This window comes from Cnephaeus nilssonii (genome assembly GCF_951640355.1).
Source record: "Cnephaeus nilssonii genome assembly, chromosome: 15".
In the NCBI taxonomy this organism is placed as follows: Eukaryota; Metazoa; Chordata; class Mammalia; order Chiroptera; family Vespertilionidae; genus Cnephaeus; species Cnephaeus nilssonii.
This window is the reverse complement of record NC_137086.1, coordinates 50269210-50282255: the sequence shown is the minus strand read 5'-3', so window position 1 is coordinate 50282255 and position 13046 is coordinate 50269210. Positions and strand designations below refer to the sequence as shown.

General features: G+C 40.7%; 1 pseudogene across 1 annotated transcript; it reads left to right on the top strand.

Moving 5' to 3' along the window:
* The first annotated feature begins 3037 nt into the window (after positions 1 to 3037).
* Positions 3038 to 4220, top strand: LOC307111674 (E3 ubiquitin-protein transferase RMND5B-like; annotated as a pseudogene). Its single transcript has one exon. The product of its transcript is annotated as an E3 ubiquitin-protein transferase RMND5B-like (transcript).
* Positions 4221 to 13046: the final 8826 nt, after the last annotated feature.

Genomic DNA, 13046 nt, shown 5'->3' with positions numbered 1-13046 from the left:
CATTTCAATAATTAACTTATGAGACTCTCTTGTGCCCTGAGTGTGTATTGACTCCATCTTATACTATCTATGTTAACATGAATAGGTCATTTATCTTTTGTGTGTGTCTGTTTCCTTATCTGTATAATAGAGATGAAATAACTTCCCTGCCAATCTTTCAATATTGCTTTGGCTTGTAAACTAACTACTGGATAGAAGACAATTTTAAGAGATAGATAAATAGATGATAGATAGATAGATAGATAGATAGATAGATAGATAGATGATAGATAGATAATAGATAGCATCATTATTTTAGAGGTTTTTGACATATGCAATGTTCATGAGGTAATTCATGAACACAATATGGAACATCCAAAAAGAAAGTATTTGGAAACTTATTTGGTAATGTTAGACTATAATAAAGCAAAACATTAGTGTCAGACAAAGAGTATTTTAAAGAAAATTTCAAATGGCCAGAGAGAAAAAATAAATCTCACCATCTCCACCTCCTCTGCCCTCAGTTTCCATTTTTAGGTGCCCAATGTTCCACTGTATCTAACACCCCCCTCCAAAAATAATGGTTAAGTATTCTACTTTTATTACTGCACTGAATACTCCACCAATTCTGCCTCAGTTTCCTGAATTAAAATGATTGTGACAAGTATCCACAACTTGAATAAATGTTTGAGTAGCCTAAGGCAGTGGTCGGCAAAGTCATTAGTCAACAGAGCCAAATATCAACAGTACAACAACTGAAATTTCTTTTGAGAGCCAAATTTTTAAAACTTACACTTCTTCTAACACCACTTCTTCAAAATAGGCTCACCCAGGCCGTGGTATTTTGTGGAAGAGCCACACTCAAGGGGCCAAACAGCCACATATGGCTTGTGAGCCGCAGTTTGCCGACCACGGGCCTAAGGCAATGATGGCAAGGATTCTTCAATTGTAAAGCAATATCTAGAAATAGTCATCAGAGAGGACAAAGGAAAGCAAAACAAAACTGGAAACCACAGTCAATGTTAAAATTATACTAAAAAAAATGTTTAAAGGCTGTATATTGAGAATAACCGAACTATCCTCATAAATCAGGTGCATTTGCTCTTACATTAGTGGATCTGTAAGTAAATTCAGTAAAACACAATTGCAATATTGGAAAACTGCAGAAGTATCAATTTAGATGATCTATAACACACAGAGAAGGGAAACTACAAAGTACAAGTTTTTGTCATGTTAATTAGCACAACTCCCTATTTCACGCAGTCAATAAGGATTCAAGTCGATTTCCCAAATTTGTGCAGGACATGAGAATAATCAATAGCCACAGTCCAGTTGTAAGTTAGGAGGATCTAAAATTAAAGTTTCTGACAAGATGATAGGAGTCTTACTAAATCTATACAGCTTTCATCACAAATAAGTGCTACCTTCACTAACAACAGCAAGTCAGTGAATCAGCAGCTAGGTTTAAAATGTCTGTTGTCTTTTTAAAAAATATGTTGTTATTGATTTCAGAGAAGAAGGGAGAGGGAGAGAGATAGAAACATCAATGATAAGAGAGAATTATTGATCGCTGCCTCCTGCACGCCCCACACTGGGGATCGAGCCCACAACCCAGGCATGTCCCCTGACTGGGAACCATAACCTTCTGGTTCAGAGCTCAATGCTCAACCACTGAGCCATGTCAGTCGGGCATAAAATGTCTGTTATCAACACAACTTGGAAATATTCACTCAAAAGCCCAAATAACTTCCTAAATTATTTTATTAAGTCATTAATAAGTAAGTTTTAAGTACCTACCATCAGTTCAAAATTGTGCTGCTGTTACTTCCTATATTGTCAGAGCCAAAGATAATGATGTGTTTGCCAGTTGTCTCACTGCACTCATAATTAGAATCTACTCCTCTGATTGTAAACCTGTTTGTGAACAATGAGTGTTCTTAAGGCATCTGTTTTGTCCTAGCTAAAGTTTTCCCATATAACCCACATTTACCCACTCCATTACAATGTTTATATATGGGTGTCACTGCCTCCAATACAGTGAGCTAAACTCTACTTCCTATATAGAATATTCCTCTCAGTCATTGCTCAAGATCATGCCCAGATTACATCAACTGTCTCAACCCAGGAAGAGAAGATCTCACCTTTCTTCTCCTCTGGCTTGGTAGAATAAAAAAGTATCCTAAATCACAAGCTGGTGGGAGCCCAGAAAGTGATCTGTCATTATCCTCACATTGAAGATAACAGCCTGACGTAGTTACTGGGATCTTGGCTGAAGTAGAAGACTGCTATGATTCATTACTAGGCTAGCCACACCGCAAAGCTCATGTTAATCCTTCTTTTCCATGAGTGTCTGACAGCAGTAGAGTAATAGATAAGTGAAGTGGAGCCAGATTATGGAGAGCCCTGAAAAGAATGCAGGAGAGTTTGCAATGTATCTGATAAATTGAGTAGGAAAAATCCAAGTTAAAGTAGAATTTTAGTATAGTGACCATAAACTGATTTGCTCACAAAAGATCCGGTTTTTTCTTCTGTCTGGTGAAACTTTTATTAGTGTTACTTTTACTCACAAGAGATCCTGTATTTGGACAAAATAATTATTGCCACCCTGTAGTTTAAGAAGATCATCATGTGAGGAGTTTTAGATTAATGGACAAAGTATTCATTATTTATGATACCATTGGAATAGCCATCCATTGGCCAAAGATTAATGTTTTGTTCAATATCTTTTACCTACCTCTCTTGATCAAGCAAGTGTATTCTTGGTTCATGTCACCTTAATAACCTCACTTCTGCCAAAGAGAGCTTTTGTTGTGTGTAAATAAAAATAGAATGACTTCTTAGTTCTGATTTGCCTGGAAGTTAATATTCTTCAACTGCTTATTATACTCTCTCAAAATATCATTGATTTTCCCCATAACTTTACCTTTTTATTATTGAAACTTAATGTTTAGTTATGGTACATGTATTTTGATTTCTATATGTAATTTTCTTTCCTTAGCTTATATAATAAGAAATAGGCTGGAAGCCAGGGTCCAGGCTGCAGCAGCAGCCAGAGGCCACCATGGAGCAGCGTGAGAGCATGGAGAGAGAGGTGGACAAGGTCCTACAGAAGTTTCTTACCTACGGGCAGCACTGCGAGCAGAGCCTGGAGGAGCTGCTGCATTACATAGGACAGCTTCGGGTTGAGCTGGCCAGTGCAGCTCTCCAGGGGACCCCTCTCTCAGCCACCCTCTCCTTGGTGATGTCCCAGTGTTGCCGGAAGATCAAAGACACCATGCAGAAACTGGCTTCGGACCACAAGGACATTCACAGCAGTGTCTCCAAGTGGGCAAAGCCATTGACAGGAACTTTGACTCTGAGGTTTGCAGTGTAGTCTCCGATGCAGTGTGGGACTCCCAGGAGAAGCAGCAGCAGATCCTGCAGATGGCCATCGTGGAGCACCTGTACCAGCAGGGCATGCTCAGCGTCGATGAGGAGCTGTGCCAGGAATCTACACTGAACACGGACTTGGATTTCAAGCAGCCTTTCCTGGGGTTGAATCGAATACTGGAAGCTCTGCACAAACATGACCTGGGACCGGCGTTGGAATGGGCCATCTCCCACAGGCAGAGTCTGCTTGAGCTTAACAGCTTGCTGGAGTTCAAGCTGCACTGACTGTACTTTATTCAATTCCTGGCTGGTGGCCCTGACAAGCAGCTGGAGGCCCTCAGCTATGCCAGGCACTTCCAGCCCTTTGCTGGGCTGCACCAGCGGGAGATCCAGGTGATGATGGGCAGCCTGGTATACCTGCGGCTGGGCTTGGAGAAGTCGCCCTACTGCCACCTCCTGGACACCAGCCACTGGGCTGAGATCTGTGAGACCTTCACCCGAGATGCTTGTTCCCTGCTGGGGCTTTCTGTGGAGTCGCCCCTCAGTGTCAGCTTTGCCTCTGGCTGTGTGGCACTGCCTGTGCTGATGAACATCAAAGCTGGGATTGAGCAGAGGCAGTGCACAGGGGTCTGGAGTCACAAGGACGAGTTACCGATTGAGATTGAACTAGGCATGAAGTGCTGCTACCACTCAGTGTTCGCCTGCCCCATCCTTCGCCAGCAAACGTCAGATTCCAACCCTCCCATCAAGCTCATTTGTGGCCATGTTATCTCCCGAGATGCACTCTACAAGCTCATTAACGGAGGAAAGTGAAGTGTCCCTACTCTCCCATGGAGCAGAACCCAGCATATGGGAAACACATCATATTCTGACTCCTGCCTGGAAGGAACTTTATTTAAAGAGGTTTTTCACCCATGAGACTAGTTGTCTCACTGGAGTGGTTGGCTTCAGTGGATTGTGGTTCATTTCAGAATTGCCTGAGTGCCACAGCAGGGGCCAAGGAGGGAGATGAACCAACCTGCACTGGGCATCTGGCTCCTTGACTGTATGGGCAGGGAGATGCTGGTCTCTGTGTTCCTGTTGTCTCCATTTATGTTTGCCACTGACTTAGTAGCAATGGACAGAGGAGCAGAGGACTTGGGTGGCGGCAACTGTCTTTCATCCCTGCCCTCAGCCAGGTCTTACTACCATACCAACGCCCTATCCACTGCTCCCACTGTACAGCCTTACAACTGTCTGTATCCATCATCCACCAGTAAATACTGTGGGATAGAACTGAATGCCATTGTTTTATAACTTTGAACAAATATATTCACAGGTCTTCTAAAATAAATAAATAAATAAATAAATAAATAAATAAATAAATAAATAAAAAGTTCTGTACATGTTTTTTTTTTTTTTTACCTCTTTTTTTTTTTTTTTCCAATTTTTTATTAAGGTATTATATGTGTACATATCTTACCATTGCCCTCCCCACACCCCACTCCCATATATGCCCCCACCCCCCAGAGTTTTGCATCCATTGGTTATGCTTATATGCATGTATACAAGTCCTTTGATTGATCTCTTATCTCCCCCACCTCTCCCTAACCTTCCCCTTGTAATTTGACAGTCTGTTTGATGCTTTACTGTCTCTGTATCTATCTTTTTGTTCAAGTTTATAATGTTCTTTATTATCCATAAATGAGTGAGATCATGTGGTATTTTTCTTTCATTGACTGACTTATTTCACTTAACATAATGTTCTCCAATTCCTCCCAGGTTGCTGCAAATGATGAGAATTCCTTCTTTTTTATGGCAGCATAGTATTCCATTGTGTAGATGTACCACAGTTTTCTGATCCAGTCATCTGCTGACGGGCACCTAGGCTGTTTCCAAATCTTAGCTATGGTGAATTGCGCTGCTATGAACATAGGGGTGCATATATCCTTTCTAATTGGTGTTTCTAGTTTCTTCGGATATATTCCCAGGAGTGGGATTACTGGGTCAAATGGGAGTTCCATTTTCAGTTTTTTGAGGAAACTCCATACTGTTCTCCACAGTGGCTGCACCAGTCTGCAATCCCACCAGCAGTGCACGAGGGTTCCTTTTTCTCCGCATCCTCGCCAACACTTGTCGTTTGTTGATTTGTTGATGATAGCCATTCTGACAGGTGTGAGATGGTACCGCATTGTTGTTTTGATTTGCATCTCTCGGATAATTAGTGACGTTGAGCATGTTTTCATGTGTCTCTTGGCCTTCCTTCTGTCTTCTTTTGAAAAGATTCTATTTAGGTCTGTTGCCCATTTTTTTATTGGATCATTTATCTTCCTTTTATTAAGTTGTATAAGCTGCCTGTAGATGTTGGAGATTAAACCTTTATCAGTGATGCCATTTGCAAATATGTTCTCCCATGCAGTGGGCCTTCTTGTTGTTTTGTTGATGGTTTCTTTTGCTGTAAAAAAGCTTTTTATTTTGATGTAGTCCCATTTGTTAATTTTCTCTTTAGCTTCCATTGCCCTAGGGGCAGTGTCAGTGAAGAATTTCTTTTGGCATATGTCTGACATTTTGCTGCCTGTGGATTGCTCTAGTATTTTTATGGTTTCCCGTCTTATGTTTAAGTCCTGTATCCATTTTGAGTTTATTTTTGTGTATGGCGTAAGTTGGTGATCAAGCTTCATTTTTTTGCATGTATCTGTCCAATTTTCCCAACACCATTTATTGAAGAGACTGTCTTTATTCCATTGTATGTTCATGCCTCCTTTGTCAAATATTAATTGAGCATAGTGGTTTGGGTCAATATCTGGATTCTCTATTCTGTTCCATTGATCTATATGTCTGTTCTTGTGCCAGTACCAGGCTGTTTTGAGAACAGTGGCTTTGTAATACAGCTTGAAATCTGGTATTGAGATCCCTCCTACTTTATTCTTCTTTCTCAGGATTGCTGTGGCTATTCGGGGTCTTTTTTTATTCCAGATGAATTTTTGGAGAGTTCTTTCAAGGTCTGTGAAATATGCCGTTGGTATTTTAATGGGGAGTGCATTGAATCTATAGATTGCTTTGGGTAGTATGGACATTTTAATGATGTTGATTCTACCAATCCATGAACATGGTATGGTCTTCCATCTGTTTACGTCTTCCTCTATCTCTTTTTTCAGTGTCCTGTAGTTTTCCGTGTATAGGTCTTTTACCTCCTTAGTTAAGTTTATTCCTAGGTATCTTAATTTTTTTGGTGCGATGGTAAATGGGATTGCCTTTTTAGTCTCTCTGTCTGTAAGTTCACTATTGGTGTATAGAAAGGCCATAGATTTCTTGGCGTTAATTTTGTATCCTGCTACATTGCCGAATTCATTTATTAAGTCTATGAGTTTTTTGACAGAGTCTTTCGGATTTTTTATGTACAATATCATGTCGTCTGCAAATAAAGACAGCTTTACTTGTTCTTTTCCAATCTGGATGCCTTTTATTTCTTCTTCTTGTCTAATTGCAATGGCTAATACTTCCAGTACTACGTCAAACAGGAGTGGTGAGAGTGGGCATCCCTGTCTTGTTCCTGTTCTTAGGGGAAATGTCTTTAGTTTTTGTCCATTGAGTATGATGTTTGCTGTGGGTTTATCATATATAGCTTTTATTATGTTGAGGTATGAGCCATCTATTCCCACCTTGTTGAGAGCTTTTATCAAGAAAGGGTGTTGGATTTTGTCAAATGCTTTTTCTGCATCAATTGATATGACTATGTGATTTTTATCTTTCAATTTGTTTATGTGATGTATCACGTTTATTGATTTGCGGATATTGTACCATCCTTGCATTCCTGGGATAAATCCTACTTGGTCATGGTGTATGATCTTTCTGATGTACTGCTGGAGCCGATTTGCTAGAATTTTGTTGAGGATTTTGGCATCTATGTTCATGAGGGATATTGGTCTGTAATTCTCTTTCATTGTGTTGTCTTTATCTGGTTTTGGTATTAGGGTGATGCTGGCTTCATAGAAGGAGCTTGGAAGTGTTCCTTCCACTTGAATTTTTTGGAATAGTCTGAGGAGGATAGGTTTTAGTTCTTCCTTGAATGTTTGGTAAAACTCTCCTGTGAAGCCATCTGGCCCCGGGCTTTTGTTTGCTGGAAGCTTTTTGATGACTGCTTCAATTTCGTCCATAGTTATTGGCCTATTGAGCTGTTTAGATTCTTCTTGATTGATTTTTGGAAGGTTATATTTTTCTAGGAATATGTCCATTTCCTCCAGATTGTCCAGTTTGTTGGAATAGAGTTGTTCGTAGTATTTTGTAACAATCCTTTGTATCTCAGCGGGGTCTGTTGTTATTTCACCTCTTTCATTTCTGATTTTGTTTATTTGGGTCCTCTCTCTTTGCTTCTTGGTGAGCCTGGCTAGAGGTCCATCAATCTTGTTTATCCTTTCAAAGAACCAGCTCTTGGTTTTGTTGATCTTATGTATTGTTTCTTTGGTCTCTATGTCATTTATCTCCGCTCTGATCTTTGTTATTTCCTTCCTTCTGGTTACACTGGGCTTTTCTTGCTGCTCTTTTTCTAGCTCTTTGAGTTGTAGGGTTAAGTAATTTATTACCATTGTTTCTTGTTTTTTGCAATAGGCCTGTAGAGCTATGAACTTCCCTCTCAAGACTGCTTTCGCTGTGTCCCATAGATTTTGGATTGTTGTGTTTTCATTGTCATTTGTTGCCATGATGTTTTTTATTTCTTCCTTGATCTCTCTGGTGACCCAGTCCTTGTTTAATAGCATGCTGTTTAGTCTCCATGTGTTTGATTTCTTTGGATTGTTTTTATTGTAGTTGATTTCCAGTTTTATGCCACTGTGATCTGAGAAGATGCTTGATATAATTTCTATCTTCTTGAATTTGAAGAGACTTTGCCTGTGACCCAGCATATGGTCTATCTTTGAAAATGACCCATGTGCACTTGAGAAGAATGTATATTCTGTGGCTTTGGGGTGAAATGTTCTGAAGATGTCAATTAATTCCATCTGGTCTAGTGAGTCATTTAGGATTGCTGTTTCTTTGCTGATTTTTTGTTTAGAGGATTTGTCCAGTGGTGATAGTGGGGTATTAAAGTCTCCTACTATGATTGTGTTGCTATTAATCTCTCCCTTGATATCCTCCAGGAGTTTTTTTATGTATTTGGGTGCTCCTATATTGGGAGCGTATATGTTTACCAGAATTATTTCTTCTTGTTGGATTTCTCCCTTTAGTATTATGAAGTGGCCTTCCTTATCTCTTGTTATGGCATTTACTTTGAGGTCTATTTTGTCAGATATAAGTATTGCTACCCCAGCTTTTTTTTTCATTTCCATTTGCCTGAAAGATATTTTTCCATCCCTTCACTTTCAATCTGTGTGAGTCTCTTGTTCTGAGGTGGGTCTCTTGTAGACAGCATATATATGGGTCGTGTTTTTTTATCCATTCAGCTACTCGATGTCTTTTGATTGGAGCATTTAGTCCGTTTACATTTAAAGTTATTACTGAAAGGTATTTGTTTGCAGTCATATCTATTTTTGTGTCTGTATTCCTTCTTACCTGTTTATTTCTTCTTTTTACAGTATTCCCTTTAGCAATTCTTGCATTGCTGGTTTGGTGGTGATAAACTCCCTGAGGCTTTTTTTGTCTGCAAAGCTCCTGATTTCCCCTTCAATTTTGATTGATAGTCTTGCTGGATATAGTATTCTTGGATTCAGTCCTTTGCTTTGCAACACTTTGTATACCTCCTTCCATTCACTTCTAGCTTGTTGTGTTTCTGATGAGTAATCATTTGACAATCTGATGGGTGTTCCTTTGTAGGTAACTCTCTGTCTCTCTCTTGCCGCCTTTAGGATTCTCTCTTTATCATTTATATTTGCCATTGAAATTATGACATGTCTTGGTGTGGGTCTTTTGGGGTTGATTCTGCTTGGGACTCTCTTTACTTGCGTAACTTTTATCTTTCCCATATCCGGGAAGTTTTCTGTCATTATTTCTTCAAATAGATTTTCTAATCCCTGCTGCTCTTCTTGTCCTTCTGGCAGCCCTATTATACGCATGTTACTTCGTTTCATGTTGTCCCGAAGCTCCCTTAGGCTTTCCTCCTGCTTTTTAATTTTTTTCTCCAATTGCTGTTCAGCTTGAGCTTGTTTCTGTACCTGATCTTCTAACTCACTAATTCGGTCCTCTGCTTCTTGTAATCTACTGTTGAAACTTTCCATGGTGTTTTTGATTGTAGCTATATCACTTTTCATTTCTTCCTGATTCTTGCATAAGTTGTTGATATTCTCATCCATCCGATGTATAAATTCCATGACCATTACTCTGAACTCCTTTTCGGTCATGTTGCAAGCTTCATTTTCACTAATTTCCTTTCTTGGCGACTCCACATTTTCTTTCCTCTGTGAGTTATTTCGTTTCCCCATTCTGGCTATTACCAGAAAGCTCAAGCTTCTGTTTGCGTGGACCTGGGTCGTGTGCTGTGGGGACTTCGCTCCACCCTAGTTTCACTGAAGTGCTCTGACACTAGGACGTGTGACTGTCTTTGGTTGGTGGGAACCAAACTTGCCCAGGATCAGTGTCCCCAGTGTTCCGTGTGGTCTCGTGTGCACATTTAGAATCAGGGGCCCTGTCTGCACCACACTGTTGGTATGTGCCGAGAATGAGATCCTTAGCATGTGCCAGGAGTCAGAGTTTCCCTGTGTCTGCACCAAGACTCGAGTGTCAAAGTCTCTGTTGCCTTGTGAGGTTTCTCGTTGAGAATCAGGGTCCCTGTGTGTGCACGCACCAACAATTGGGGTCGCTGGCTCTTAGTGTGAATGCGCTGTGAGTCAGGGATCCCAGGCAGCTGTGTCCGGCGTGCCAAATTCCCTGAAGTGGGGCTGCGTCCTGTGTGTGCTCTCTCTACTGAGCCAAACCGGCTAGAGCGCACATTCTTAAAAACCTGAAGGTGAGCTGGTTCCGTGGTGCACTCTCCCAGAGTCCCGGAAGGGTGGCGGAGTCCGTCCTGCGCGCCAACTTCCCCGAAGGGAAGCCCTTCTGTGCACGCTCTAAGATTCCCAGAAGGGGGAGCTGTGACCCGCAAGCCAAATTCCCCGAAGGGGAGCCCTCTGTGCGCACTGACAGATTTCCCCGAAGGGGAGCTGCTTCTGTCCCGTGCGCGCCAAATTCCCTAGGGGGGAGCGCGTCCCTGCACAAAGCTCGGCAGCTTGGGCCAGGGGCGGGTCTATCAGTGACTATGACGCTGTCTGTGCGCGCGCCTGTGAGCAGCTTGGGCGAGGGGCACGTCTATCAGTTACTATGGCGCTTTCCGCACGCCTGTGGGCGCTCAGCAGCTTGGGGGAGGGGCGCGTCTATCAGTTACTATGGCGCTATCAGCGCCTGCGAGGAGGGGGATAGGCTCTTTGACTCACGGAAATCTGCCGGGAAGTCTGGATTCTTGTTTGTTTGTCTGAAGCTGTGATAGCAGTTCTCTGTCCCCAGTGGCTGCAGGGTCCTGGTTTGTGTCAGAAGCCAGGATCCGAGTCTCGGGCAGCTCTGTTTCCCAAGATGGCGTGGTCTCTGCGTCCGCACCAGCCGCCGAGAAGTGTCCGCTTTGTGCGCGGGGCTCCGCCGTCTAGGGCTGCCCTGTTCGGGAGCCCCTTGGAAGACCTGCAGAATCTAACTGACCCTATCTCATACACACACACACACCACACACATCTACACTCTCCTCTATGGGTTCCTCACTCACACTCTCTCTCTCCCTACCTTCCTGCCGGTCGCCATCTTTTTTCTCTGTACATGTTTTCCTATGAAGTTTTAAGTTTCATATAATTAGTCATTAAATTTTTTAAAAAGTTGTTAGGAAAGGTGGGGATGTGTTCTGGTATATCCAACCCTCACATTAAAATTCAGGTTTAAATCTCAATGATTTAGAAATTGCTGTATCAGCTCTGAAGTCTGTGGAAAGTGCAATGTAAATCTCTTCAAGATATAAAGCTTAAGAGATTATATACTCTTTCTTACCCTTATACAATATCCTCTCATTACACAGTGCCTCCTAAAATCAGTAGGATAAAGGCACTCATGGAGATATGTAGAGAATCTTCATTGAACTCTATTTGGCTACTCTACCTCAATAACATTGAAACCTGTTAGGGAAGTGTAGACTCCTCCTTGAAATAATAGACAATGGCACTAAGAAATAGACAAGACGTATTCATAGGATATCCCTCGCACAAAGATGGTTTAAATACAAAGACCAATACATACAGTTTGCCTTGATGAAAGAGCCTCATGTATACCATGAGAAAAAAGGAAATAAACTGACTACATATATGAACCAATATCAGTCTTTATTAGGCTTTTTTTTTTTTTTTAAAGGGAGAGTAAAACAGAAAACACTGACTTATGGAAATTGTTTTCAATTGGAAAGAAAGAACATCAATTCAAAATGCTAAGATGAAGCATAATTTAAAAATAAATTATGATGTGGATCAGAAGATAACTTAAGAATTATACTTTGAGTTTCCATAGAATCCAAATAGATTCTTTGAAGTAAAACATATATTTGTAAATAACACATGGAAATAACTAAAACACTAAGCAAACTACATAAAATAATGACACTAAAGTCATTGGACATCAGGCAATGAAGAACCATGTTTTCTGAGATAGGGAAACATTAATTGAGCCTTACATTGACCCCAACTTATATTATATGAAGAAAGTTTCAAGGAGGACTTCAGGATAGGAAACCTATGCAGAGCTCACAGTCTCCCTTGGTTGAGGAGATGGAGCTTGGAGTCTGGGAAGCCAAGGATGATGGAGCACACAGGACAGAATAGCAGAAAAACAAAACAAACAAGAAACAGAGAGCTGCACAAAGGAGGAATTCCAAATATCTACATAGCTCTTGAAGCTTCCTGAACATATGGAATATAGATATAGCTCTTAATGTTCTTTCCTATTAATGCTACCAATGTTATCACTTATGGGTCAGTTACTCTATATTGATTATTTTTATCATTATTATGAATTGTCTTTTCCTGATTCTTTACTTTTCTGGTAATTTCTGATTTTATGTCATAAATGAATTTTACCTTGTTGGATGCTGGATATTTTTATATTCCTGTAAATATATTTGAACTCTTTTTTGACACAATAAGTTAGGTGGAAACCATTTGACACTCTCAAGTCTTCTAGGTTTGCTGGGTGAAACCAGAATTATATTAATGTAGGATTTTCTTTTTTTCTTCTGGTAAGGTAAGACCTTTCTACTCAACATGGTGATCTCTGATATATAATAGTTTGAATCTGGGAATCTTGGAATCTGGGTGGTGATTATAGCTGCTGATTTTGGCATTGTCTGAGTTCTGGGCACTGGTCCTGCTAATCCTCTTGGTCCCTGTCCCCCCTCACTCCCCCTTGGAACCCACCTTGGGTATTTACTCAGATGAGTGCACTGATCAGTACATAATAGAATTCTGTATGAAATTATCAGATTGGTTTAAAATAAAGACCCATATGCTGCCAAAAAGTGTCAGTTAAGTATAAAAACACAAATAAAGGTATAAGACAGGAAAAAGAGATCATGCTAACATTGATCAAAGAGAGCTAGAGTAAATATATTAATATTACATTAAGGAGACTTCAAAACAGTCTCTAATCAGAGAGAAAGAGGATCATTTTATAATGATAAAAGGGTCAATTCATAGATATAGCCATCCTGTGTATGTGCCTCATAGAAG